Source organism: Dipodomys spectabilis, unplaced genomic scaffold, assembly GCF_019054845.1.
Source record: "Dipodomys spectabilis isolate Male_0828 unplaced genomic scaffold, ASM1905484v1 ptg000422l, whole genome shotgun sequence".
Taxonomy (NCBI): Eukaryota; Metazoa; Chordata; class Mammalia; order Rodentia; family Heteromyidae; genus Dipodomys; species Dipodomys spectabilis.
In genome coordinates, this window is record NW_024871099.1 from 9,022 (window position 1) to 35,861 (window position 26,840).

Here is a 26,840-nt window from a genome sequence, read left to right on the forward strand (position 1 = left end):
CTTGGGACTTTTTATTTATTTTTAATTTTTACTTATACTTTTATTATTTTAAATAGTTGTACAATGAAGTTTCATTCATTAATCAGTTTGTAAGTACAATATATCTTGATCAATGACACCCAAGTCATCATTCTCCTCCATACCTCCCAAAGAAAACCCTCTCCTCAATTTTCTTAATTTCAGAGGATAGGCATTGAATATTATAACTTCCTTCTCTGCTTCCTCTCTCCATTTGTCTACACCCATATCTATGACCAACCCTCCTTTCAAGTGTCAGTTTCCTGGTATTCATTTTGTTGGACTGTGAGTTAGTTGTTTTAAGGAATTGAACTAAGTTCTCCCCCACAAATTCTGTACTTTGGTTAATACATTTGTGTACACTTGTATACAATCCCATATGTGCTAATTTGTACATTTATAAATTAGTTCTAGTTTCCACATCTGAGAGAAAACCTGAATCCGTTGTCTTTCTGGCCTGATATCACTTGAAATGACATTTTCTATGTCAGTCCATCTCTTTGCAAATTATGTAACATCATTCTTCCTCATGGATTAGCAAAATTCCATTGTGGATATATACCATATTTCTTTGAACTGTTTGTCCATTGAGTGGCATCTGGCTTGTTTCTATACCCTGGCTATGGTAAATAGCAGATTTTTTTCAATACATTTCATTCTCAAATTTATTTGAATTTTCATGTTTGTGGTGAAAGGAAAGTACGTAATATTTCTCTGACCATATAATGAATCATCCCTGAAAAAAGTTTTATTAAACAAGTGGGAGAGTAGGTATGGAAATTTGTAGGGAAATAATTGACATTTCTGAACAGGGTGACCAGGAAAATTTTCCTGAAAAAGGAAACATTTGGGCCAAATTTGAAAAACTTACCAACTTGTTTACTGAGAATTGCTGATTGGAATTGTATTTACATTGTGAAATCATTTGGAAATTTTGGTACTGTCTTTCTACTTATTCAAATCTGCTATTGATTTTTTTCTAAAACTTCATTTGTTTTTAGATCTTGGATTATTTTTAGTTCTCCATATTTTCAGTTTTTAAGTATTTTATAATTTTTGCTTTTATATTTGTTAAAAGGGAGCTTTACGATTTTGTTTTATAGCACTTTGTTTTGTGGATTGTAGGAAAATACTGACTTTTACTTATTTATCTTTTAACCTTCTAGCCAAGTCTATTCTTCTATTAGTTATTTTACAATTTTTAAACAATTTACTTTACAATGTTTAAACAATTTATAGTTTTTCAATTAATAAACAAACTATAAGCAAATTGTATGATTTTCTATAGACCACCATACTAACTAAAAAAAATGTTTTATTATGTTCTTGTAGTTTCCCTTTTACTTTATTTACTAAAGCTTCGGCACAATGTTGTCTACTATATACCTTAACAGGCATATACTTTATCCTTGATATAAATGAAAAACCTTTCAAATGTTTCAAAATTAAATACATTTTCTCATGTTTTCCAGTAAATAAATTTTGTCAACTTAACAAAGTTATAAGATTTAGAATCAGATGCTTAAATGATGACTTTAAAATGACCACTATATGGTCATTTTCCACTTTAAATAAAGTGTACCAATCATATTGATTAATTTTTAAAAGTTAGATCATTGTTAGAGAAAAAAACTGCCCTTATCTGTTGAATCTATTTAAAAATATTACATACCTAGTACTATACTTACTAAGAAAAAGTACTTCAGAATATGTTTTTGGTCATTCCTTTGCTTTTGAGCCTTTCTGGTCTGTTTGGTGAATAACATTTTACTGTTGTTTTGTTAGCACTATGTAAGTGAAGAGGTGACTGCGCTAAGTTCAATTTGTTGTGGAGATATTTTTTAGCAAGTGAATACCATGGCTACATTTGCATATAAGGTAGAAATATTACCTTTGCTTGGAGTAGAGAAGAAATTGAAGACCAGTAGGACCATGACTCAGCTTTCAAAATTATTATTGTAGGGCTCATTTCTCATATATGTGTTTATCTAAAAGTTAAAAAGTAATGTTTTGACAATTATAACTTTGATTTAGCATTTAGAAGAAAAATAATGGATATGGATTTTAAATTCCAATTCATAATTGGCCTTCCAATTGTTGGTAAGTCATTGCTTTTTCAGAGATGTTTTAAATGTCTCAAATATTATTTCCAATATATTTAATGACCACAGAATAAGTTCCACACTTCTTAAAGAAAGGCTTGTCTTGCTCATTTTTATATCCACAATAGTAGATATAAATTTTATGTTTATTTGATATAACTAAATTAAAATTTTTTAATTAGTTTAGTACTCAAGATTGATGCTTAAGACTCCTGATGGACTCTCTCTGCTCTTTTCTAGCTCTTTCTCAGCTCTTTCCTTCTCTTCTCTTGCTTGCTCTTTCCCACCTGCTCTCTTTTCTAGCTCTTTTCTCTCTCTTTCCTAGATCTCCCAGCTCTCTTTCCCAGGCCTTTCCCCACCACGTGGAGGGCCAACCTGGCCTGGTGGAGGTCGGTCCTTTTATTAATCAGACTTTCAATTGATGGGACAAGGGCCACTACAGTATGTTGACTGATCTTCTTTAGTGAATGTATGGATTTAAATATTACATGCATTCAGAATATCCTTATAGTAACACCCAGAAAAGTGTTTGACCAGCTACCAGTCAGATTAACCAGCACAGGTTTTTTTGTAAATAATGAAAATGTCCTAAATTTAGACAGCAGTGATGGTTGCCCAACTATGAATATACCAAAGCTCATTGAAGCGTACATGTTAAAAGAATGAGTTGTATAATGTGTATTTTTTTGGAATAAAGCTAACAAATAATCAAAAACAAAGGCAAATGTGCCTTTGTTATAATAACGGTTATAGTAATATTGGTGTCATTCATGTTGGGTGAAAGATTGCTGATTTCTTTGTTTCCCAAATGGAATCTACAACTGGCATCAGGAGGTCAGATCATTTAAACTGGGAGCAGGTTAGAAAGGCCAAATCACAGGCCTCACCCAATGCTGCATCAGAATCTGTATCTTAACAATGTCCACAGGTGAGTCGTGTGAATATTTATGTTAGAAGCTCTATTCTAATCTTTTTCAATTTTATTACCATTTATTTTGAACAACAGAATCATTTCTTAACACTTATATTTAAACTTGCTACATAAATTGTAGCCTTCACTACAAAAATTGTAGCTGTGAGATATGTTAAATTCTCCCCAGTAGCAATCATTCTATTCAGGTCATAAATATCACGATATCACATTTATTCTTTGAACTTATATAATAAGCAGCCAGATGCCAGTAAATTATGCCAGTAATCTTAGCTACACAGGAGTCTGAGATCTGAGGGTTGAAGTTCAAAACCAGCCAAGGAAGGAAAGTCCATGAGACTCTTATCTCCAACTAACCAGCACAAAGCTGGAAGTGGAGCTGTGGCTAAAGTGATAGAGTACCAGGCTTGAGAGAAAACGCTAAGGGACACAGTTCAAATCCTAGTATTTGTACACACAAAAATGTACACATATACAAGAGAAAGGAAGAAAGAAAGAAAGAAAGAAAGGAGGAAGGAAGGAAGGAAGGAAGGGAGGGAGGGAGAGAGAGAGAAAGAGAGAGGAAGGAAGGAAAGAAGGAAGGAAGGCAGGAAGGAAGGAAAGAGGGAATAAAGGAAGGGAGGGAGGGAGGAAGGAGGAAAGGAAAGAAAGAGAAAGAAAGAGAAAGAAAGAAAGAAAGAAAGAAGAAAGAAAGAAAGAAAGAAAGAAAGAAAGAAAGAAAGAAAGAAAGAAAGAAAGAAGAAAGAAGGAAGGGAAAGAAGGAAAGAAAGAAAGAAAAGAAAGAAGAAAAGAAAGAAAGAAAGACAAAAGTAACAGAACTGAAAGTAGAGAATTTGGGTTGAAAGAGTCAGGAAGAGGGGGCTCATTTGATTGTTCTGGGCACTTAAAGCTGTTCCCTCACCAGGATTCTAAGAAACAACCGAGTTGAATGGACAGTTGTGTTTTCAAAATAAAGTCTAAAATAAAATCTAGTTGGAAGAGTGACAAAGTAACCAGCCTTCTTATTGAGGAGGGAAAAGTTGAAGAAAAAAAAAGAAGTCCTGCCAAAGACGTGTCTTCCAGAGCCCACTGCCTGACCCAGGTTCAGTGTCTGCCCATCATGGCCCAGGCTGTCGATTCTGTACTTTATCTGACAGAACTGTGTCAAAGAAGAGACCCACCCCGGCACCTATGTGTCTCTGGATACCCTCCAGTCATATCCCACAGCTGAACCATTGTAAATGTGGCTGACCTTCCCATGGTGGCAGACACCTTTCACTGATAGGACTCACTGGGCAATCAGACAGCATCCCGTTGACATTCTTTGCAGCTGCTGGCAATGACCTTCAACTCATCTGGTATTTAGCCAAGCTGAAGCATCCTCTGGCTATAACATGTTTGTTGGTGTGAGATGAGCCTGGTTTATCTTCTGCTCCTTCATGTTCATGGTATCACACTAATTGCTCATCTGTTGGCAGCATAGCTTTTTCCCAAAATTCTCTCATTTATTTATTTTTGCCATTGCATTTTTAGTCATCTTTGATCAGGGGCTGGAAAGTATCATTTCATAGTTGAGGAGATAAGGCTTTAAAAGATCATGCAATTATGAAATAGAGTGTCATCAGATTTTCTGACACGCAATTCTCCTGGGTATACATTGGATCCAAAAGTACAATCCTTGACTCACAGAAGTCAAACTGGTGATAAGCTACACCAGGATCTGAATCACCAGAAATATTCTAGCTTCTTAACAACAACAACAACAAACATCTGGATTATTTTCAGTATGCTATACCATGTAACCTTGCTTATATCTTTGTCTAAAATGCTAGTATGAGTTCTCATGGAGGAAAACAATAAATATTTCTGAATGTAGATTTGGGAATCCTCATGACCTAGGGGCATGAGTAAATGAACAAGTTTTTCAGTGTTTCATGCTTCTGGCTTGAGTTACTGTGTCCCTTCATGATTGCTATTGGAAAGAATGACATGAAACTATAACCACGAGTGAAATGCTACTATTGGTAGTGTAAACAGGATTTCTTCTATGATTTGCCTAATATCACAACCATAAGCCTTGTATTTTGCTCTTAGGCTCTCCATCTTTCCATCCCAGAATTTCTTGATCATAGCAGTTAACAGAGTACCTCTCTACCTGAAGAGAAGATATAGCATGGTAGACACTTGAGGGAGATTTTCCCAATCATATATGAATGAAGGGATTCTTGCTAGTTATCTATTCTAAATGACTTAGAAAGATTTGTCAGTGTGCCAGGGTACATATTCTTGAGGAAACCTGTACTTCCAATCTAACCTGCTTATTGCTACCTTTTCCCCCAGCTGTCAATGTCATGATTATGGAAGGCTTAATTTATTTCAATTATTTTCTACAAGGCATCCAATAAGTACTTATTGACTAAATGATCTTGAGTCTATTTTCTGAAATTTAGAAGTAACCAAAACATTATTAAGCTTAAGCAAAATAGGATATTTGTTCCTGAGCTCCAGGAGCATACTGAAGCAAGGGACTCCTGTTCTCTCCAGCTTTCTACATCCTGCTTCTATCTGTTTCCTTCTCTTTGTTAAATTTTCTTTCCCACTCTAAACTAGCTTTCTCTCTGTCTCAGTCCCCATGTAAAAGTTTTATACATCCTCATTTCAAACTACATGGAAACACATTATGAAAATTTCATTTCCAGTGACAAGTTTCTGAAGAAAAGACTGGAGAACTGAATGTCTTATTGTGTGTGTGTGTGTGTGTGTGTGTGTGTGTGTGTGTGTGTGTGTGTGTGTGTGTGTGTGTGTGTGTGGAGGGGTGTTGCTTTGAGTACAGCCATTTGGGTTAATCTGTTTTACGGCAGTTTCTAAACTGTATCTACTTTGTGTGCTTCTATTTATTTGCATTTCCTCTTGGGTGAACTAATTGTTCATTTTGTTGTTTTCTATTTTACTGTTTTAGTCCTTTATTTTTCATACTAATGCTTCATAATTTAATGTGAAAAAAGGAAATCATTCTTTTTTTCTTTTCTCCTTTTTGTCTTTAAGTAGTTGTACGAAGGAGTTGAGATTCAACGAAGAAATATGCGAATGCAATGAATCAACGTCACCTCTTTGATCATTCTTGCCCATCCCTCCCAACTCTTCTTCCTTCAATTTTCTTAAGTTTGTAGACTACTAATTAAGTTTTATAACTGCCTTCTCCCTTCCTCTCTTCATTGTTATTTAGACACATTAAACTGTACATAGTACAGTTTCATCATAACTTTTTCATACATGCAGATGTTGTACTTTGATCATACTCAACTTTCCCCTGTTACTCTTTCTTATCCCCTCTCCTTTATCTTACTCCTTCCCCTTCTACCTGCCTTGTAGCCCCCTATTTGCTTTTATGACATTGGTTGTTTTATTTTGCTCCCTCTTCCACAAATAAGAACATGTAATAAATGTATTTGGGGCACTGGCTTATTTCAGTTAACATGATAATGTAGGTATGTAAACTAGAGCGATTTAACACAAAATTAAATACTTCTAAAATCACTGGAAAGTCTGTAGGAACAGGTTGTAGGCTGGATGATACCCAGCAGATTACAGAAATGATCCTTTCTCAGCCCCAATGAGACAAAGCATGCATGTTTTCTCTTATATGTGGAAGCAAGATTTAGTTACAAGCTCATAAGTAAATATGTTGGGTGGTATGAAAGTGTGTATAAATGTAATAAATGTATACAAATATATTAACTGAAATACCATAAATTCCAGGAAATCTCAAATAGTATACTTCCTTAGGAAGGCAAAATCAAAGTTCAACAAAATAAAACACAAAGAAACAGGTATTGAGCGGGGTGGGAGGGACCAAGAGGAAAGGGATAAATAAATGAAGAAAAGAAGAGGGGAAATATGTACACAAAAATTCTACGTATATCCTACAAAATTAAGAAGAGTGAGGGAAGAGATTGGTAGGGAAGGAATGGGAAGATGTTGAAAGGAATGACACTGATCAAGATATATTGTATTCATAAATGGCTTTGTTAAATGGCAATTGCTTTGTTTGATTACTTAAAGATAATAAATAAATAAATAGCTCCCAAAACTGATGCTAAAGAGTTACTTCTACATCTGCCATCGTCAGGAAAAAAAATGCCACTGCAGCTGAAACACAAGAATGAAACAGACACCTCCACTGTAGCACAAATGTCTCCTTACAACCATAAAAATGCAAATTAGACATGGCTGCACTACTTCAGAACTCACATCTCCACAATCGTAACTTCAAACAAAATTGATAGCCAATAGCATCATCCCTCTCATCCTCTAACTCCACACAGGAATGCATCAATGGGTGAGTATAATTTGAATCTTTCAGCCTACATACCAAGGAGCCTGGATTGTACTTTTCAATATTTGAAATACAGAAGGTTAGGCAAGATTTTAAGCTTGTGTTAACTATGTCTAACACATACACAGGCACAAACACATAGATTATGTTCAAGAGATTAAAATTTTATATTTTGTTAAAGAGGCTCAATAATTACTAAATTCTACTGTCTTATTGTCTTCTTATTGATACTATCATTTGAAAATAATATGAACATGGAAACACAGAACAAAGATCATTGTGGGATAGCAGTTTACTTTCTTCCTCAACAGGATTCAATGCTACTATTTTTCAGCATATATATGTATATATACACATGCATACACACATACTATTCTCAGTGGCAAAAATGTAACACTATGTAGATTGAGAGAAACTCTGAGCGGCAATTTTGCCCAAAGTAAATGGCTGTGGACAAATCATATCATTGAGTAGGAACTGGTTAACTCTGTTGTGAAGTTTTTAAATCCGTAAATCAATTCTCAACTATGATCTGTTCTCAATAATACTGACTGCCACCAGATCAAAAAAGCAAGGAGTATCAAAATCTTTTATGTGAAGATTCAGAAATGATTTTTATTTTCTTATAAGTATCGAAATTTTCTAAAAATCTTCAATTCTTTAAAAAAAAATAAAGTTAAGCCTCTAAAGAATGCACTTATTTTTATTCACTGGATAGGAGAAATTTCTACTGCAGAGATTTGTTTTTTATTATATGATATTGACCATGCTCTGACCCTCCCTGAGATGAGCTAGGGGAACTAGATGCCACATTTGAAAGATGCCTTTCTGGAAGTAGCATCTGTCTCCCCAAGCAAATCCTGGGGCTGTGCTGACACTGTGATCCATGGAGCTCCCCTCAGTACTATAATTGCTTGGTTGAGGGCTTACTCAAGCTGTTACATGCTTGAAGAAAGCAACTTTCTTTAAGATGACTTTTTAAAGCCATTTCCTCATAGTTATTCTAGATGATCATGTAAGTTTATAGTTATTGTGTGGTCTGGTGAAGGAAGGTCATTTCTATACAGAAACAACATTTAAAGAATATATAGACACTAGCAGTAATGCTGAATCCATTGTGGGATGGGCTGAAGAAGGCACATTTTTAAGGTGTTCAGGTAACTTTTCTGCACCCACAGTGGAAAGAAACCAGAATAATTGATCACTCTAGATCTGTAAGGTTCTCTTCTTGACCTCCTTAGTCACTGAAATGATCAGTTCAGTGACTGTGCAGAAGAAACAGCACTATCATCTGCCATTTCCTAACTGTGGCTTAAGGATGGATCACGTAACTCTTCCCACGTTGTCTTCTAGTTCCTAGTCCCTTCACTGCCCCATTATCATGAGGGTGATTCATATGACAGAGGAGGAAACCTAGGCTCAAAGGGATAAATGACAACACTGGGATCATTCAGATCCTTTTTTCATGTTTATTTCTTTGATGTCTATTTTGAACTCTAGAAAACTTTACACATTGTAATTTACCCCAATTTCCAGGTCTTGGAAGTGGGTGTAGATTGTACCTGAATAGGGTCCACCCACCCCCACTGGGGGACAGCCTTCAGCATGAGACTTCTGCTTTTACCTCTCGTGCAGCTTGGATTATAGTTGTGAACCACTATGCCTGGCTCATTTGCTAAGAAGGGTGTCTTGCTAACATTTTTCTCAAGGTTTGCCTTGAACCACAATTCTGCTCCTCTCTACCTCCCAAGTAGTTGAGATTACAAGTGTGAGCCACCATGCTTGATCCCTGAACAGATTCTTGAAAGAAAAATTCCAATACTTTTCTACTACAATGACATGCAGTTGGGACCAGAGATACGCCTCTAGTTTTTAAGGCATTTAATGAGAAGTAATGTAGTAAAAAAAAAAAAAAAAACTTTACTATGATTTTCTCCCATTTCCCATTTCCATTACAAGGATGAATATTACAACCAGTAGGTATACATTTTATGTGGTGCTGTTGACATGTTCCCCCTTATATGTCATGTCATAAATTGAATAGAGGGTTTTTTTTTAATATCCAGATCAAAGTATTTCTTATCATCTGACCAGCAACTCTGTGAAGCAGCTTTGGGAAGACTAGACATGCATAAAGGTATAGAGAAAACACCCAGAACAAGAGCCTATGTCAGCCTCACAGAGAAAGAACAGCATGCATACTCCCTGCTCTCCCTCAATGGTGAGGCTGGCACAAATCCTACAGTTTGGAAGAATTATTATTTGAAAAAGTAAGTAAGTCTTTAGCCAGCCCACCCTTGAACTTTTCTGTCCCCAAGGTTAGCTAGTTTGCAATGAACTTAAAGTTGTAATGAACTTAAAATTTTATGTTCATGCTGAGTGCTGCTAACCCTAGGTCTGAGGATTGAGGTTCAAAGCCAGCCCAAACAAGAAATCTCTAAGACTTATCTCCAATTAACCAGCAAAAAAAGCTGGAAGTGGAACTGTGACTCAAGTGTAGAGTACCAACTTTGAGCAAAATAAAACAAAACACACACACACACACACACACACACACACACACACAAACCAAAGGAAGTACCCAGGGCCAGGGTCTGAGTTCAAGTCCCAGTACTAACACATTAAAAGAAAAAGTTCAATTTCTTGTGACTATTAACTTTGTACCACTTACTATCAAACTTCTACAGCAATAGACTCTAGGATGAAACAGGGAAAGAACTGGGGCCCAACAACTCTAAGAGGAATTCCCGGAATAATCTAATAACTATCTGTTTTACATAGCGTCATTAGTCACAAATAAAGTTCCTTTTTTAAAACCGGCAGCTGGCCCCTTGTATAAGTGACAGTCTCATCACAGTTTGAGCAATGTGGTAGAAGCAACTCACCCATGTGGAGCTAAAGGCATAGAAACAAACAGATTTTTAAAATGATTATTCATAAGATGTCAACTCTCATAACATCGTTTCTTGATTATCTGTGGACCTGAGGGGCGCTGCTCTGCTCTCAGAATAAAGTGTGGCGTGATGACACCCAGCTGGTCAGTGGTAAGGAGATATCCAGGGGGTTACAGAGATGGTCTAGTAAGTCAGCTCAGACTGTAGTGCAGTTCAGGAGTACATGGTGAGGTGGCTTAAAAGCTGGCAATCTAAGATCCTAATGCTATGTGCTGGGTAACAGGAGGCAGAAGATAAATAAAGATGCATAAAACACATACATTATCTTGAGGTAAATATTTATACATCAGGCAGGGCCTGTAGGATAAAAGAATATGACTGTGGCAAATTTCAAATCCTACCCCACTAGCATTCTAGGTATATGATCCTAAACAAGTAATTTGAACCCTATGAGCCTATTTTCCCATCTTAAAAATGAGATAATAAGCCAGGTACTGGTGGCTCACACCTGTCATCCTAGCTACTCAGGAGACTGAGATCTGAGAATCATAGTTCAAAGCCAGCCTGGGCAGGAAAGCCCATGAGACCTTTATCTCCAATTAACCACCAGAAATCTGGAAGTGGCACAATGGCTCAAGTGGTAGAGCACTAGCCTTGAGCTGAAAAGTTCAGGGACAGCACCTAGGCCTAGTGTTCAAGACCCACAACCAAAAAAAAAAACAAAGAGAGAGAAAAAAGAAAGTGGCAATGATGAAATGGAATATCTATGCAACATATCTTGTACATAGCAATAGATTCAAAATGATATTAAATAGTAAACACTACTTTCCTTAATATTAACTATTACTTTTTCAGTTTGAATTTTCAGAGTTTTGTTGAAGACTTCATGTTATGTGGCATGTGTACATTTGAAAGATATCTGAAATATAATGTAAGCATATATTGTGATTTAGGGAAAGGTTCTGCAATTCTCAAGAGAAAATGACACTAGTTTACTTTTTTACTTGAAGATGTCTTCTTGCTTGGTCTCAGAAAGGCTTGCACGATGGTGCTGTCACATGTTACATCAATAATCCTGAAAAAGACAGTCTATGTATGTGACATACTATTTCTTTCTGAAAGGGGATATTGTCATGCACAGGGTTGCAGAAAGGACCAACAGAAAACAAACTTAGAGTTGTCATGCATGTTATTCTGAAAAGCTCAGTGAGTCTAATTTGTGATTTCATCTGTAGAGTTAGAGAAATTGGTTTTCCCCAACTAACTCACATTTTTGCCCCAGACAGATCTGAGGAGAACTAAACCACACTACTAGAATCAAATAGTCTACTTCCATCCATGTTCCAGCCCTGCTTACACAGGTCATGCATAAGACAGGCTCTACAAAGGGAAGAATGCCAATCAGCACCACAAGTTTTTATAATAGAAAGTTAACTTTCCCCGTAGCACAAATCTACTTTAGGACAAACCTCGGAACTTCTAAATTCAAGAGTTGTCAGAGAAGGTGAGACTGACTCTCAACCCTGCCTTTCAAAAACCCATTTTAAAATGGAGTTTTAGGAAAGATTTTCAAGCATACATGATGGCCACACAATTGCTTAAGTCACAGTTCTTTTCATTGTTGTACGATACTGGACACTGGGGCCTGAATGCAAGGTGTAGAGCTCTTGCCTATCTTTTGCTTAGGACTGACATTCTACCACTTGATCCAAGCATACACTTCTGGCTTTTTTGTTGGTCAATTTGAGATAAATGCTTCTTTGTCTGCTTTAAATCTCAGTCATAAGATCTCAGCCTCCTGAGAAGGAGTATTACAGATAAGCCCTAGCTTAAACCATGGATCATCATCATCTCCTCTTCCTCCTCCTCCTCCTCCTTCCCCCCTCCCCCCTCTCCCTCCCCCTCCCCCTCCTTCCCTCTCCCTCCTCTCCCTCCTCCTCCTCCTCCTCCTCCTTCCCCCCTCCCCCCTCTCCCTCCCCCTCCCCCTCCTTCCCTCCCCCTCCTCTCCCTCCTCCTTCTCCTCTCATCCTTCTCTTCCTTCTGCTCCCCCCCTCATCCTTCTGCTCCCCCCCCCTCCTCCCTCTTCTTCTTTGCTGGTACTAGGGCTTGAATTTTGGACCTAGGGTGCTGTCCCTTACCATTTTAGCCACACTTCCACAGTTCTGCTTCCAGATTTTGGGTGGTTACTTGATAATAAAAGTCTCAGACTTTCGTCCCCAGGCTGGCTTTGAATGGCAATCCTCAGATTTTAGCCTCCTGAGTAGCTAGGATTACAGGGGTGATCCACCTTGCCCAGCTCTTAAACTTTTAATAATATGGGAATTCTTAATCTTTTTCTTTCTTTTTTTATTTGTCTGAGTGTGGGATTTGAATTTGCTATCTAACTTCTTTAGCCCATTCACAGGTGCCTACCACCTGAGCCGTGTTTCTTAACTTGTTAATCTCTTAATAATATGAGGATCTTCAACCTAACATTTAATAAGAACTCCCTCCTAAATAACATCAATTTTATTTAGTAAATAATAATTGAAAAATATACAATAATCAAAACCATTATTACTGTAAATTCAAAAGTACTGTAATAAGCTACTCACCCCTGTGAAAGCAGCCATACAAATCTGTGTTCAGTCTTTGCTTTCAGCCTGCAACATTACATGTGATGAGAAGACTCGTAGTAAAACCCTTAGGTGCTCAGTGATTTCTCTGGACCTGGTTAAAAATCACTGCTCCAGCTGGGTGCCAGTGGCTCACACTTGTAACCCTAGCTACTTGGGAGGCTGAGATCTGAGGATTGCTGTTCAAATCCAGAAGGAAAATCAGATTTTATGGAAGTTTGAAAACTGATCATTACATTATCCAATGCCACTTGTTTCATTAGTTTATTTTAATTTTACTGGTATTGGGCTTTAAACTCCTCCTCATGCTCTCACTTGTCTGTTTTGCTCATGATTGGCACGCTACCTCTTGAACCATGCGCCCAGCCTGGCTTTTTGATGGTTATTTAAGGATGGAGTCTTTCAGGCTTTTCTTCAGACTGACTTCAAATTGCAGTCCTCTTGAATAGCTAGATTTACAGGCTGAATCACTTGTACCCAGCTTGTGCTGTTATTTATAAACAATGAATTTCTTTTAGAACTTAATGCCAGGAGATGCTTACATATTCTGGAGGAATATTGTATAGTGTTTGTTGCATAATAATTGTTGGACAAATGAAAGAGATATAAAATGAATCTACCTAACTGCTCAAGCAAAGCCTTCTGGTGGGAAAGTTCCAAAGACTGATCCTAGAATCACAGAAAATCTTACCAGGATTAACAGGACTTTTGGAACTGCTGCACATTAAGCAAATTAATTTATAAATCTGAGTACTAACATGAAATCTTACAACATGGGAGATAGCCACTGACTTCCCACTATAACAGTAATTGAACAAAATATTATTTAAGCTTAGCTAATAAAATTAAGCTTGTCAGATAACATCAGTAGCTGTGGGTCAGTTTATTTCTCCTTTTTATGTACTTTAACTCACATTTTTTTTCTTTTGGTGTCACTGAGGCTGAACTCAGAACCTTGATCCTGTTAGGCAGGCACTCTACCACTTTCTTTAGGTATTTTGCAAATAAGATCTTTCAGTTTTCACAATCTTTGTATATGTAGCTGGGATCACAGGCATGTGCACCACATCTATCTTCTTTGTTGAGATGGACTCTTGTTAACTTTTAGCCCACATTGGTCTTGAACTATAATTCTCACCGTCTTCATTTCCTGAGTAGCTGGGGTTACAAGTGCTTAGCCCTTGAATACTTTCCCCCTCAAAATAATCTCTGTTCTTGTTTCTGTCATTTTGATAAAATTTGGGATAAATTTTTATACAGTTTGAAGTGCACCTATCTCCTTGGATGAGTTCACTGAGAAACAGATCCTGAGGAAAGACACTTAGGAGAAAATTTGAAGAAGCACTGATGAGAGTTGGAAATGACAAAAGGAAGAAGAGCACTGTCTTAGGGCAAGGTATTATCTTATGAACTTGGGCCTTGATTCCTTCTGCGAACCTCTGGAAGGTGATACAGAGCATTCCTTCACTAGCTTTTGATGCTGTAGGACTTTTCTCAGCATGGCTTTCTATCAAATAAGCAAGAGGAGTCTTATATGAAACTCTCGCTGTTGCCACACCAACTGAGGAAGCAACATCCTGTCAGTCTTGACTTACTGAATTGGTTAGAAGCAAGTCCTCTGTCCAAGTATTCAGGCAAAGCAGTTGGAAACCACTGAGGAAACCTTAGATTCTATATGCTGCAGACACAATGAGTCTCCAATCAATATTAAGTTGCTTCCCCCGTTGTGATTTTGCCAATCACTATGGATGTTATTAATATCATGGTAGATTTAGACTGAGATTAAGACTCAGGATGGACACTGACTTTCTGGGATAGAACAAATAATAGCAGACATGACAGCTCCATGGTGACCCTGACACTGTCAGATCATATTACCTGCCTGCATTCAGTTATCACACATTTAATGTAGTGAAATGTTATGGCCACATCACAGTCAAGTTAAGCTGATGGTTTTAATTTGAGTCTAAGGTTAACACTATGCTGATGTATCTGACTGCTGGCTAGACCAGAAGGAGTCTCATTTTCATGAGTTTGTAATATCAAGTGGAAGGTTTTGTTCCTTCTTCACTTTGAACTTTTCAAGCACATGAAAACTGGTATTTCTCAACTGGGTAAAAAACCTGTGATTGAACATTAGTCCCATTGCATATTTTTTCTTTTCTACTTTTTTTATTAGTAAGTTTTTTACTGTGAAAATACCATACAGAGGGGTTACAATTACATGAGCAAGGTAATGAGTACATTTCTTATCAAACATTATTGCCTCCTCCTTTGTTTTCCATTGCATTTTATACTGGATGAGATTCTTAGAGAGTTACAAAAACATAAAGCCTGGCACATTCAAGTTGTGGGAATGCTAAGTGGCAGTTGAAAATTTGGTTTTCTTCAAATCTTGACAGAAAATAAAAGAGAAATCTTAGAAGTCTACATAGCAACCTTTAGGAAGTCACCTGAGGATCCGCTGTCAACATTCCTATGTGTTTATATTGTCATTTCCCACCCCACGTTCAACCCTGTTTGATGGTTCTCTAGAAATTGTCTAGTGATTTCAAACACCTTGTCTATTAATTCTATTCCTGACTAATTTGTGGGATTTTTTTTTTCAGTTGTGGGACTTGAACTCAGAGCCTGGTCTCTGTCCCTGAGCTCTTGCTCAAAGATAGTGGTCTACCATTTTGAGCCACAACTCCACTTCTAGTTTTCTGGTGGTCAATTGGAGATAAGTCTCACCCCATTCTTCTTTATTTCAGCATTTTGCTATTTCCCTTCCCCTCTCCCAAATTAGAAAAATGTATACACAAGATACAGGGCAGTGACATCAAATGCAGTAAGAACAGGGATGGGGGAAGAACATCCAAGAAAAACAAAAAAAGGATACAGGTTGACCCATTGTAACAATGAGATGTATAAGACACTATGTTGAAAACGAACTTTACAACTTGGGAGGGGGAGAGGAGTTGGGGAGGTGGGGAGGGAAGGGATGGTAGGGGAAAAACAAAAGAGGAGCTAACAATGCTCCATAGGAAACGTATTCATTACCTCACTCATGTAAACTGCAACCCCTCTGTACGGTATTTTTACAATAACAACATAGAAAAAAAAAGTCTCATCCTAGACTTTCCTGCCAAGGCGGGTTTTGAACTGCGATCTTCAGATCTCAGCCTCCTAAGAGCTAGGATTACAGGCATGAGCCACCAATGCCCATCAATTTGTGGTTGCTTTAATGCTGGAAAGAGCAAATATTGAGAAGCAGACAAACTACTCTAAAGACTCAGCTGTAAATGTCCTTGAGATCATCATTGGTTGGAAAAGATCTATTGCTTCTAAAACACACAGGAGCTTAACCCAAAAGCCACTGGGATCATTCTCTACAGACCATCATTAAGATTGTGAGTACCTGGCATTCACTGGCAGTTCAGATGTTCTCAGATTCTCAGAATATCAACTTTCATTAACATTATTAGCCAACATGTTTAGTGTAGAACTGACAAAAATAAATGTTCCTACTGACCATAAGTCAAGTGTATCTCAGAGGTCTACAGATTTATGTACCACAAAGTACACCACTGAAATTTCAGTGACACCTCTGGATCTTCCTTTTTCCCTTGTTACATAGCAATTCTTTTATGGATGTTGGAAAACATGCTCTACTTACCCATGACACATCCATACAAGCTGTTGGTTATTGTGAGATATTTCTGCTGCTCCACATCTCCCTGATTTCCAGACTCATCCCAGTGATGCCCTTTACCAACATTAACAAATACTGACAGAATAAATGAATGGGAAAATTGGTAGGAGCTTCCTAGATCCTTGGTCTGGTATGATGTGTCTGCATATAATATACGTGTGTGTGTGTGTATATCTATCTATCTATCTATCTATCTATCTATATCTATCTATCTATCTATCTATCTATCTATCTATCTATCTATCTCTCTCTCTCTATCTATCTATCTATCTATCTATCTATCTATCTATCTATCTATCTATCTATCTATCTATCTATCTATCTATCTATCTATCTAGTTGGTTGGTGGTGGTAGTCATGGGCCTGGTTGTTGTCCCTGAGCTTTTTTATTCAAGGCTAGTGCTCTACCACTTTGAGCCATAGTGCCACTTCCTGTTTTTAGGTGGTTAATTGGAGATAACAGTCTCAGAATTTCCTGCCCAGGCAGCCTCAAACTGTAATCATCAGATCTCAGCCTCCTGACTAGGTACTCAGGAGGATAACAGGCATGAGCCACTAGTGCCCAGCTCTTTTTCAAACATGAATCTTTTTAAGGTAATTATTACCATAACTAGTGACTATCACCACATGAGAATAAGTAGGTCAATAACCCATTGCTGACAACAACAAAACTGTAAGAGCTAAGGTGGGTACTGGAAGTTGAGTCAGTCGAATGAGTGACATTAAGCATCAGTTCTTTAGTTCAAAGGAAAAAATAAAAGGCTCCCCTAACCCTTTAAAAAAAATGTGTTTTTTTCATTATTTAAATGTAACTTTCACTATAGATGTCCACCACATAAATCTTTCTTTCATTACAGCTCTCTGAATAAATAGAATTTTCCATAAAAACAGAAACATCTCACCTGACAATGTATATCACATCTGTCATTCAACTACTAAGAAGACACTGGGAAGATTATTCAAGGCCATCTAGGCAAAAAGTTAGTTAGCAAGACCTTTTTTTAACTCATAGGTAGGTGTGGTGGTTTATGCTTGTCATACCAACTACATTTTGATCATATTTACTGTCAACATCTTTTCCTTTTGTCTTCTCCTGCTAACTACTCCTCCCCAAAATACTTTCCATTTTACCTTGACATTCATTTTTAAGGTCTAAGTTCTGCATATGAGAGAGAACCTGTGACACTTGTCTTTCTCAGTTTGACTAGTCACCGGTAGTAACATAATGATCTCCAGTTCCTTCCATGATCTTGCCAACAAACCATTTCATTCTTCCTGATAGTTATATAAGTATGTGTATCACATTTTCTTTATTGATTCATTCAGCTAATGGGCATACAGAGGCTGGTTCTATAGTTTGGGTATTGCAAATAGTGATGCTATAAATATGAGTGTACAGTTATCGTTTATTGCGTGATGACTTACATCCCTTCAGGTGCATGCTCATACTTAGGAATGGTGTTGGTGAATCACATGGTAGTTCTATTAGTTTTGTGAGGAAACTCCATACTGATTTTCATAGTAGCTGCATAATTTACATTATATAGAGAGTATATAAGAATTTATTCCCTCCTTCATACCCAAATCCTTATTTGTGTTGTCTGCCTTCCTTCCTTTCTTTGTTCTTTCCTTCCTTTATTCCTTCCTTCCTCCCTCCCTCTCATTCTTCCTTCCTTCCTTTCTTCCTTCCTTCCTTTCCTTCCTTCCTTCTTTCCTTCCTTCCTTCTTTCCTTCCTCCCTTCCTTTTTTCCTTCCTCCCTTCCTTTCCTCCCTCCCTCCCTTCCTTCCTCCCTTCCTTCTTTCCTTCCTCCCTTCCTTTTCTCCCTTCCTTTCCTCCCTTCCTTTCTTCCCTCCCTCCCTCCCTTCCTTCCTTCCTTCCTTCCTTCCTTCCTTCCTTCCTTCCTTCCTTCCTTCCTTCCTTCCGTCATTCCATGCTTTCTGGCCTTGCCTGACAGGCTAGTGCTCTACCACTGGAGCCACATCCCCAGTCTTGCATTTTGCTGGTTATTTTGGAGAAGGGGATCTAGAGAACTTTTCTGCCCAGGCTGTCTTGGAACCATGATCTACTGGATTTCAGTCACCTCAATAACTGAGACTAATGATGTGAACCATTGACATCTCACTTGGTTTTCTTGATCACATCTGTTGCTCTACCACTTGATCCATACCATTGGTCCAGATTTGTGCTAGTTATTTTAAAGATGGAATCTCACAGACTTTTCTGTCTAAGCTGCCTCCAGATCTCACAATTCTGAGTAGTTACAATTATAAACATGAACAACTGGTGCCAAGCTATTGTGGGAATTCGTGACAGTTACCAATATGACTGTAATGAAATAGAATCTAAACGGTTTTTTACTTGTATATTCTTTATGACCAATGTTGTTGAAAATTTCTTCACATATTTATTAAATGCCCATTTATACTTCTTTGGAGAACTATCTGCTCAATTCATTTTCTCATTCAATAATTGGATTGCTTGTATTTTTTGGAATTTAAATTTAAGCTATTTACATATTCTTGATGATAATCTTTATTTGATGATTAATTGGCAAAAAAAAAAATCTCCCATTCTTTTCCCCTGTATCCTTGAGGAACATCTACTGTTGGCTTGATAATAGCCATTCTGAGTTAGAGTAAAATGGGACCTTTGATTTGTTTTCTTTATTGCTAAAGATGTTGAATATTTCTTCCTTCTATTAGACATTTGTGTTTCTGAGAACCACTCTTTAGTTCATTTGCCCATTTATTGTTTTGTTTAATTTTTGTACATTCTATATATTAATTGTTTATCTTTTGAATAGCTGCTGATATGTTCTCCAATTCTAAGAGTTGTCTTGGAGTGTCTTTTGTTGTGAAGAGACTTTAATTTGATAATATCCCATTTGTCCATTCTTACTCTTACATGCCTGGAAATTAATTGGAAGTCCTGTTCAGAAAATAATTACATAAGCTTATATAGTTTGGAGTTTTCCTTATGACTTTCTCTAGTAGTTTCAGAATTTACATTTAATCTATGATTCTTTGGCATTCATATAGAGTGAAAAATAAAGTTCCAAGTCTATCAAACAAACCTTCCCAACACAAAAGCATTGATAGACCCCATAACAACAATAATAAGAGACTTCAAAACTCCACTTTCTTCCATTCAGAAAATGATTTGTGTTTTAAGTAGTTGTACAAGTTCTACAAATGTTGCCATTTAACAAAGCAGTTTATGAATACAATATATCTTGATCAATAACACCCCTTTCAACATTCTTACCCATCCTTCCTCTACGCCCCCTTTTCCTCTTCTTAATTTTGTAGGATATTCATTGGATTCTGACTGAATTCTTCTCCTCTTGTCCTCTTCATTTGTCCACCTCTTTCCTTTTCACCCCACCCCTTTTTGGTGCTTTATTTTGCTGAACTTCACCTTTATTGACTTCACCTTTCTAAGGAATTACATTACTTTACTATTTGAGTTCTCCCTTTAATCTGCCATATTTTAGTTAATCCGTTGTATACACTTTCACACCACCCAATATATTTACTTAGAAGTTCATAAGCTAAATATCTTCCACACATAAGGGAAAACATGCATACTTTGTCTTTCTGGGCCTGACTTGCTTCACTTAATATCAACAAAACACTCTAGAGAAAAAGACAGCATCTTCATCAAATGTTGCAGCAGAGGAGTTGGGAGGTGGTGGCTATTTTTGTTACTGTGACTCAGTAGTGTAATTTCAGATATTTTGGTTCCTCCAGCACCTTTTTTTCCTTCAGTATTGATTTGGCTAGTTTGTTCTTTTGTACTTCCATAGTAATTTTAATACTGATGTTTCTATTTCTGTGAGAAATTCAATTGGAATTTTAATGGCAATTGCATTCTATTATTTTTTGACCCTTGACTTTTGGAGGAATCGTGTTGCATTAAAAATGTTTCTTGTATTTTTACACGGAGATTTGTGCACTGGAGGTTAATTTATTAGTCTGGGGTTTTTAACCGCCTACTGTCTTTCATTTGACATATTCTTACTCTTTAAGCAAGAGGGCGTTGATATGCAACTTCTCACCACTGGACGTGGGGTATAGCCAATCATCTTCCTATGTGTTCAGAGAACAAGGCCTAGTTCCCAGTACTACTAAGAGGAGAAGAAAATTAGTCACACTTGTTCCTACTATACTGTATGTGATATGAGGTAAAGCTAGTCAAGAGTTGGTTATCTCCTTCGGTGTTTTCATACCCTGCCTAAAAGTTAACCCCCTATGGAAGGGGAAACTGTAGCCCCAGGATGTGGGCTCAGAGCCCTCAGTCCCATCTGGTAGCAGGAAGTGGAGACCAGGAACAGCCCCAAACTTTGGTTTCAAGTTCTTTTCCACAATGATCTTGGGTGATGGAGCTCTCTCCTCACAAGAGAGGATGGTTCTTCTCATCACTATGCTTGTCATTGCTCAAGATCCCTGCTTACGTTATTTAGTAAGTGAATATCAGACATTCCCTCTCCATTCACAGCCCCTCTGATGGCTGTCTCCCATCCAATCCAGACCCTGTGGTTGGATGTCCCTACTATCCTAATGCAAGACTATTCATTATTTTCAAGTGTCAGATTATCTCAGACTTAGACTATTGTTCTACTTTCAAGATTATGCCCAGCTATAGCACTCTGAGATATGGGAACTTACAGAATGTCTTTTAAAAAATATTTTTTACTTTAAAGGTGATGTATAGAGGGGTTACAGTTACATATGTCAGGTAATGGGTACATTTCTCTTTGAACAGTGTCACATCTTTCTTTGTTTTCCCCCAGTTGTTTCCCTCCCAGTCACCCCCCAACCCCCACCAAGTTATATAGTTCATGTTCAACATACTGTCTAGTAAGTATCCCTGCAGAATTAGTTCACTCTTTCTCCCACTATTTCTGTGCTTCTCCTTACTCTCTTCAAAACTTACATACAATACAAAAAGTATAGAAATCAAAAACAGCAACAAAAGAGGGAAAACAAAACGAGAACAAAGAAACACACAAAAATTTAAAAACCACTTGTTTCCATTTCTTGGAATTCATTTTGATGTCTTTCTTATTCAATGCTCTCCTGTCACCCAGGAGTAGTCAAGGTCACATGAAGTGTCCACCTGGGTTTAAGGTTGCTGGTAGTGTGGACTTCCCCCACAGCTGGTTTTGCCAGTCTGTTGCCAGACCTGCCTGACTTACTTTGTGGCCGTGGTTCTGGCTTTTCCTCCCCAGTGGGGTGCTACGTTGAACCTGTAGAATGTCTCCTACTTTTCTTTGCTGCTTTTCAGCTGTGCTTTTTAGCTCTTGTTACACTTTCATGATTCTCAAGGGTCTTCTTATCCTGTTCTGCCTTCAGTAAATAGCTTCTCTTTTTTCATCTTGATCTTTCAATCCCAGAATCAAATATAGCAACCTTCTAATCTTTCACTTTACCCCACATCTCCTGTTCATTTCTAAGAGACACTTCATCAGTATATCACTGGTTGTATCAAAGCTGTTTAAATAATTAACATTATTAATCTTTTAGACATTGTCCTTCATCCTATCACCTATATACAATTATTTGACTTTGTATTTACCTTCTAAGTAATGTATATTGCTATTTATTCACATGTGTCATTATAACATTTTACGATGAGTTCTTAAAAACCGAAGTTTAGTGGGACTACATGTTGTACATTAGTCTTTGAACACAGTTAGGTTGCTGAGGAAGCAGCTCTCTCCTAGCTGCTTCCTAGTTTTCTTTTACCTGAGTCTGTTTCTCAGTTTGAACTCTTGATTTGCTGCCATTGCTGTCCTACTGCAACAGTTATGAGCTCCTTAATGGACACTCGGAAAACTGGAATGTGAATAACAGTGTTTGGAGCATTTTTCCTGTTCTTTGGAAAGATTCTCTGTTTTGACAAGCACTACTTGATATTGCAAATGTTTTATTTATGACTGGTGTAGCTTTTGTTGAAAGATATAGAAAGAATGTTCACATTCTTTTTTCAAAAATATAAAACGAAAGCCATGGGCTTTTTCCCTGGGTGGCAGGTTTATAGTCCTTATTGGTGTGTCCTTGATAGGCATAATCTTTGCAATTTCGGGATTCTTTCATTTGTTCAGGGCTTCTTTCCTGTGCTCATTGGTGTTATTAGATGATCACCAGTCCTTAGATTGATCTGAAAGTTACCTGGAGCTAGATCACTTATAGAAAAAGCTGGAAAAAGTAACAACTTGCTATAACAAGTTAATGTGGAATTTCCTTTAAAACGTTGTGCTCTAACTAAAATCCTTTGAAGAATATTCAGCATCAAATTCAATTACAATAAACAGCTTGTCAAATGTTCTTTATAAAAGCTAACATGTATAAACTACTAATTACCAACAGCAGCAAAGAAGCAGTAAAAACAAGACTCTAATCAAGTGATCTGAGAACTGAGCACACAAGCTGAGCAGATACAACCTATGGTTATGATGTCAATTAAAACTCTGGTGTTTAGTTGTCTTTCCAAAGTCTATGAAGCACAATGAGAACTGTGGTGTCTGCTATATTAAAACTCTTCTTGGTGGTTCAAGAGCACCCTTACAAAATGGCGATTTGTGTGTGTGTGTGTGTGTGTGTGTGTGTATGTGTGTGTGTGTGTGTGTGTGTGTGTGTGTGTGTGTGTGTGTGTGTGCCAGTTCTGGGGCTTAATGCAGGACCTGGATGCTGTCCCTAGTCTATTTGCTCAAACTTAGTGCTCTACTACTTGAGCCACAGAGCCATTTCTGGCATTTTTGGTAATTAATTGAAGATGAGTCTCATATAGACTTTCTTGCCCTGCATGGCTTCAAAATGCAACCCTTAAGTCTCAGCTTCCTAAGTAGCTAGGGTTAGAGTCTTGAGTTCCTTGGTTCAAAATTGTTCTCTTTTTAATGTCTACCATGATAGAAAAAGTATTTCCAGTTGCATGGGCTCTCAAAAAGTGACACACGAATTGGGTTGGATTATGTCACTTTAATTTGTATTAACATCCATGTTTATATATGCTACTTTTTTTAAGAACTTGGTTAAAATAAATTTTTTGTTCTAAATCTTAATATTTTAAAGCCAAGTGATGATCTGAACTAGGTAGATTTGTTGGAATATGTAGAGCTCATTCATTATTAGCATTTTTTGGCCATCAACATACTCTGAAGACTCATACTTTTTTTAAATTGTATTTTATTGTAAAGATGCTGTACAAGGGGGTTACAGTTACATGAGTAAGGCAATGAGTACATTTCTTGTCGAGCATTGTTACCCCTTCCCTTGTTATTCTCCCGCTATCCTTTCTAAGGTCCATATTTTTTAGAAGTCTGACCTCGTAAGTATTTGTATTATTAATCACAAGAAAAGTCCTTCACACAAAAAAATTTAAACATGCAGAGTTTCTGACACTATTTAAATTAATTTCTGTAATAAAAACATATTTGGAATATTTTTCCTTATAAATTATAATGCCCAGGAATACTGCTGCTTTGAAAAGTTTCACAGATTACATATAATCTAATAATTGAATATCACAAATACATTTGTCTTCTCATTAAAAGGGTACTTTTCCATTTTAAAAGTTATGTTACTGCTGGGCACAAGTTAGTCATGCCTATAATCCTTGCTATTCAGAAGGCCAAGATCTGAAGATTGAAGTTCAAAGCCAGCAAGGGCAAAAGAGTTCATTAGACTCTTATTTCCAATTAATTAAAAAAAGAAAAAAAAAAAGCCAAAGGTGTGGCTCATGTAGTAGAGTAGTAGCTTGAGATAAAAAGCATAAGGACAGTGCCCAGCTCCTGGCACAAAAAAATTACAGTACTAAAAACTAAATTGTTGAGTATATTTACAAATAGTCTATTAACATTTTCTCATCATTTATTTTCAGTGGCATCAAAATGTATATATTCTTTCAAAATAGATTTTAATTTTAATACTTACTATTTGTGATGCACTTAACTTTGTTCCTATTTTAACCAAGAGGAAACATTATGTGAAAATATTATAGAAAATATTGGACTTGAGAAGGAAACTCAACATCATTTTAATAATACAAACAAAATGGCAATGCTTTGATATACAAAATGAAACCTAAAGTTTGCCAATAGAGGATTTTTCTTTCTATATTAAGGTATTCTCTAAAGATCTCATGAATGGAAAATAGTTTCTAAAATAAACTAATACTTAGTGGTCCATCCGGTCTTTTGTTTTCAAAACTTGTTCCTTTCTTCATGAATAAAAGTAAAATAATATCTATGTTATGTGATATGAAAGACACTTTGCTTGATTTCTTAGAGAATGTCAAAATAAATATATAAGTTAATCTGTCTTTTAAGCCTAGAATTCAATAAAAATATACCTCTATGCAATGTAAGTGATTTTCTCTTTTAAAAAAAATTAATCAATCTTTTTTCAAACTTACAGAAAAGTTGAAAGAACTTTACACCAAATAACACCATTGGACTGATATTTAGACTCCATAATTACCACATAATGGCTTATCCAAATAGATAACTATCTCTATTCATCTATTTACTCATCAACACATTATTTCTGGAAACATTTCAAAATAAGTTGGGGACATCATTTCCCTAACTTCAGTTGAATATTTTTCTATGCTATTTTTTTCTTTAAGGTGAACCTTGTACAATGCAATGCATAAATATTAAATGTACTATAGTAAGAATTTTGATAAATGCACACAGCTGTGTAACACAAGCCACTATTAATAGGATATAGAGCATTACCATCATTCCCAATGGTTCCCTTCATGTTTTGTTTTGGGTTTTTTTTACGATCACCTGCACCTCATCTCCAAACCTGACACTTGCAGGGTCCTTATTGGGTTTGGTTTTTGTTATTGTTTGTTTTTATTGTAAAGGTGATGCACGGAGGAGTTACAGTTACTTAAGTCAGCTATTGAGTGCATTTCTTTTTGGACAATGTCACCCCTCCATCATTCTCTCCCAGGTTTTCCCTGCTGACCTGGTTCCCCACATATTGTATAGTTCATTTCCAACGTAGTGTCTAGTGAGCATCACTGCTGAGTTAGCTCTCCCTTTGTCCCACCAGTTCTGTGCTGCCCCTTCCCCTCTCCAAATCAAATATACTTACCTACAAGACAAAAGGTACAGAAATCAAAATCAGTAACAAAAGGGGAAAAATAGGAAAACAAAACAAACAAGCAAAAAAAGAAAAACCCTACATTTGATTTTCTGACAAGAGGTATCCTTACTCATTATGTGTTGGTTGGTTTCCTTTTCTATAAAATATTTTTGTTCTTTTTATTCAGATGTGTAACACAAGATTTGAAAGTATTGGGATAGAGAAAAATATTTAAGAGAGTTTTCGCTTCGGCAGCACATATACTAAAATTGGAACGATACAGAGTAGATTAGCATGGCCCCTGCGCAAGGATGACACGCAAATTCGTGAAGCGTTCCATATTTTTGCCACAAGTTACCATGCAACAGCCTGCTGTTCATGTACAAAGTCACGAACCTTTGACTGCTTCCATGTTGGCATCTGCCCCCCCCTCAAGAGCAAAAGCAAATGTTGGGTGAAAAGCTGTTTCCTCTTATCCAAGCCATGCACCCTACTCTTGCTGGTAAAATCACTGGCATGTTATTGGAGATAGATAATTCAGAGCTACTTCATATGCTTGAGTCTCCAGAGTCTCTGCGTTCTAAGGTTGATGAAGCTGTAGCTGTACTACAAGCCCACCAAGCTAAAGAGGCTGCCCAGAAAGCAGTTAACAGTGCCACTGGTGTTCCAACTGTTTAAAAATTGATCAGGGACCATGAAAAGAAACTCGTCAAAAACACAATGTATGACTCAATATACTAATAAAGCATGTTTTGAGAAAAAAAAAAAAAAAAAGAAACTCATGCTTCACCGAAGAAAAATATCTAAACATCGAAAAACTTAAATATTATGAAAAAAACATTGCAAAATATAAAATAAATTAAAAAAAGGAAAGGGAACTTTGAACCTTATGTACTGAGCAAATGCCAGGTCTAGCAAACAGTGCTAGTCCTAGATTACTTGATTTAAAAACAACAAAAAAACTACAAAAAATAGTAAAATATAAAAACAAATTAATGTTTTATAGACCCTGGGAAAAAGAATTTTCAGCAAAGTACAAAAATGTAAAGCATTTCTTTCTTTAATTTTGTAATTCTTTACTGTGGAATAGCTCAGGATGTCAGTTCTAAGTAACAATTGATAACTATGCGAGGAAACATAATTTGGATTATAAAATTCTTGCTTTAATAAAA

At 36.7% G+C, this 26,840-nt stretch overlaps 1 non-coding gene and 1 pseudogene across 1 annotated transcript; both read left to right on the forward strand.

Moving 5' to 3' along the window:
• The first annotated feature begins 22,379 nt into the window (after window positions 1–22,379).
• LOC122097344 lies at window positions 22,380–22,796 on the forward strand (annotated as a pseudogene).
• A 3,111-nt stretch (window positions 22,797–25,907) lies between these two features.
• Window positions 25,908–26,014, forward strand: LOC122097630. Its single transcript, XR_006145551.1, has one exon. It is a non-coding gene; the product is annotated as a U6 spliceosomal RNA (small nuclear RNA).
• The last annotated feature ends 826 nt before the right edge of the window (window positions 26,015–26,840 follow it).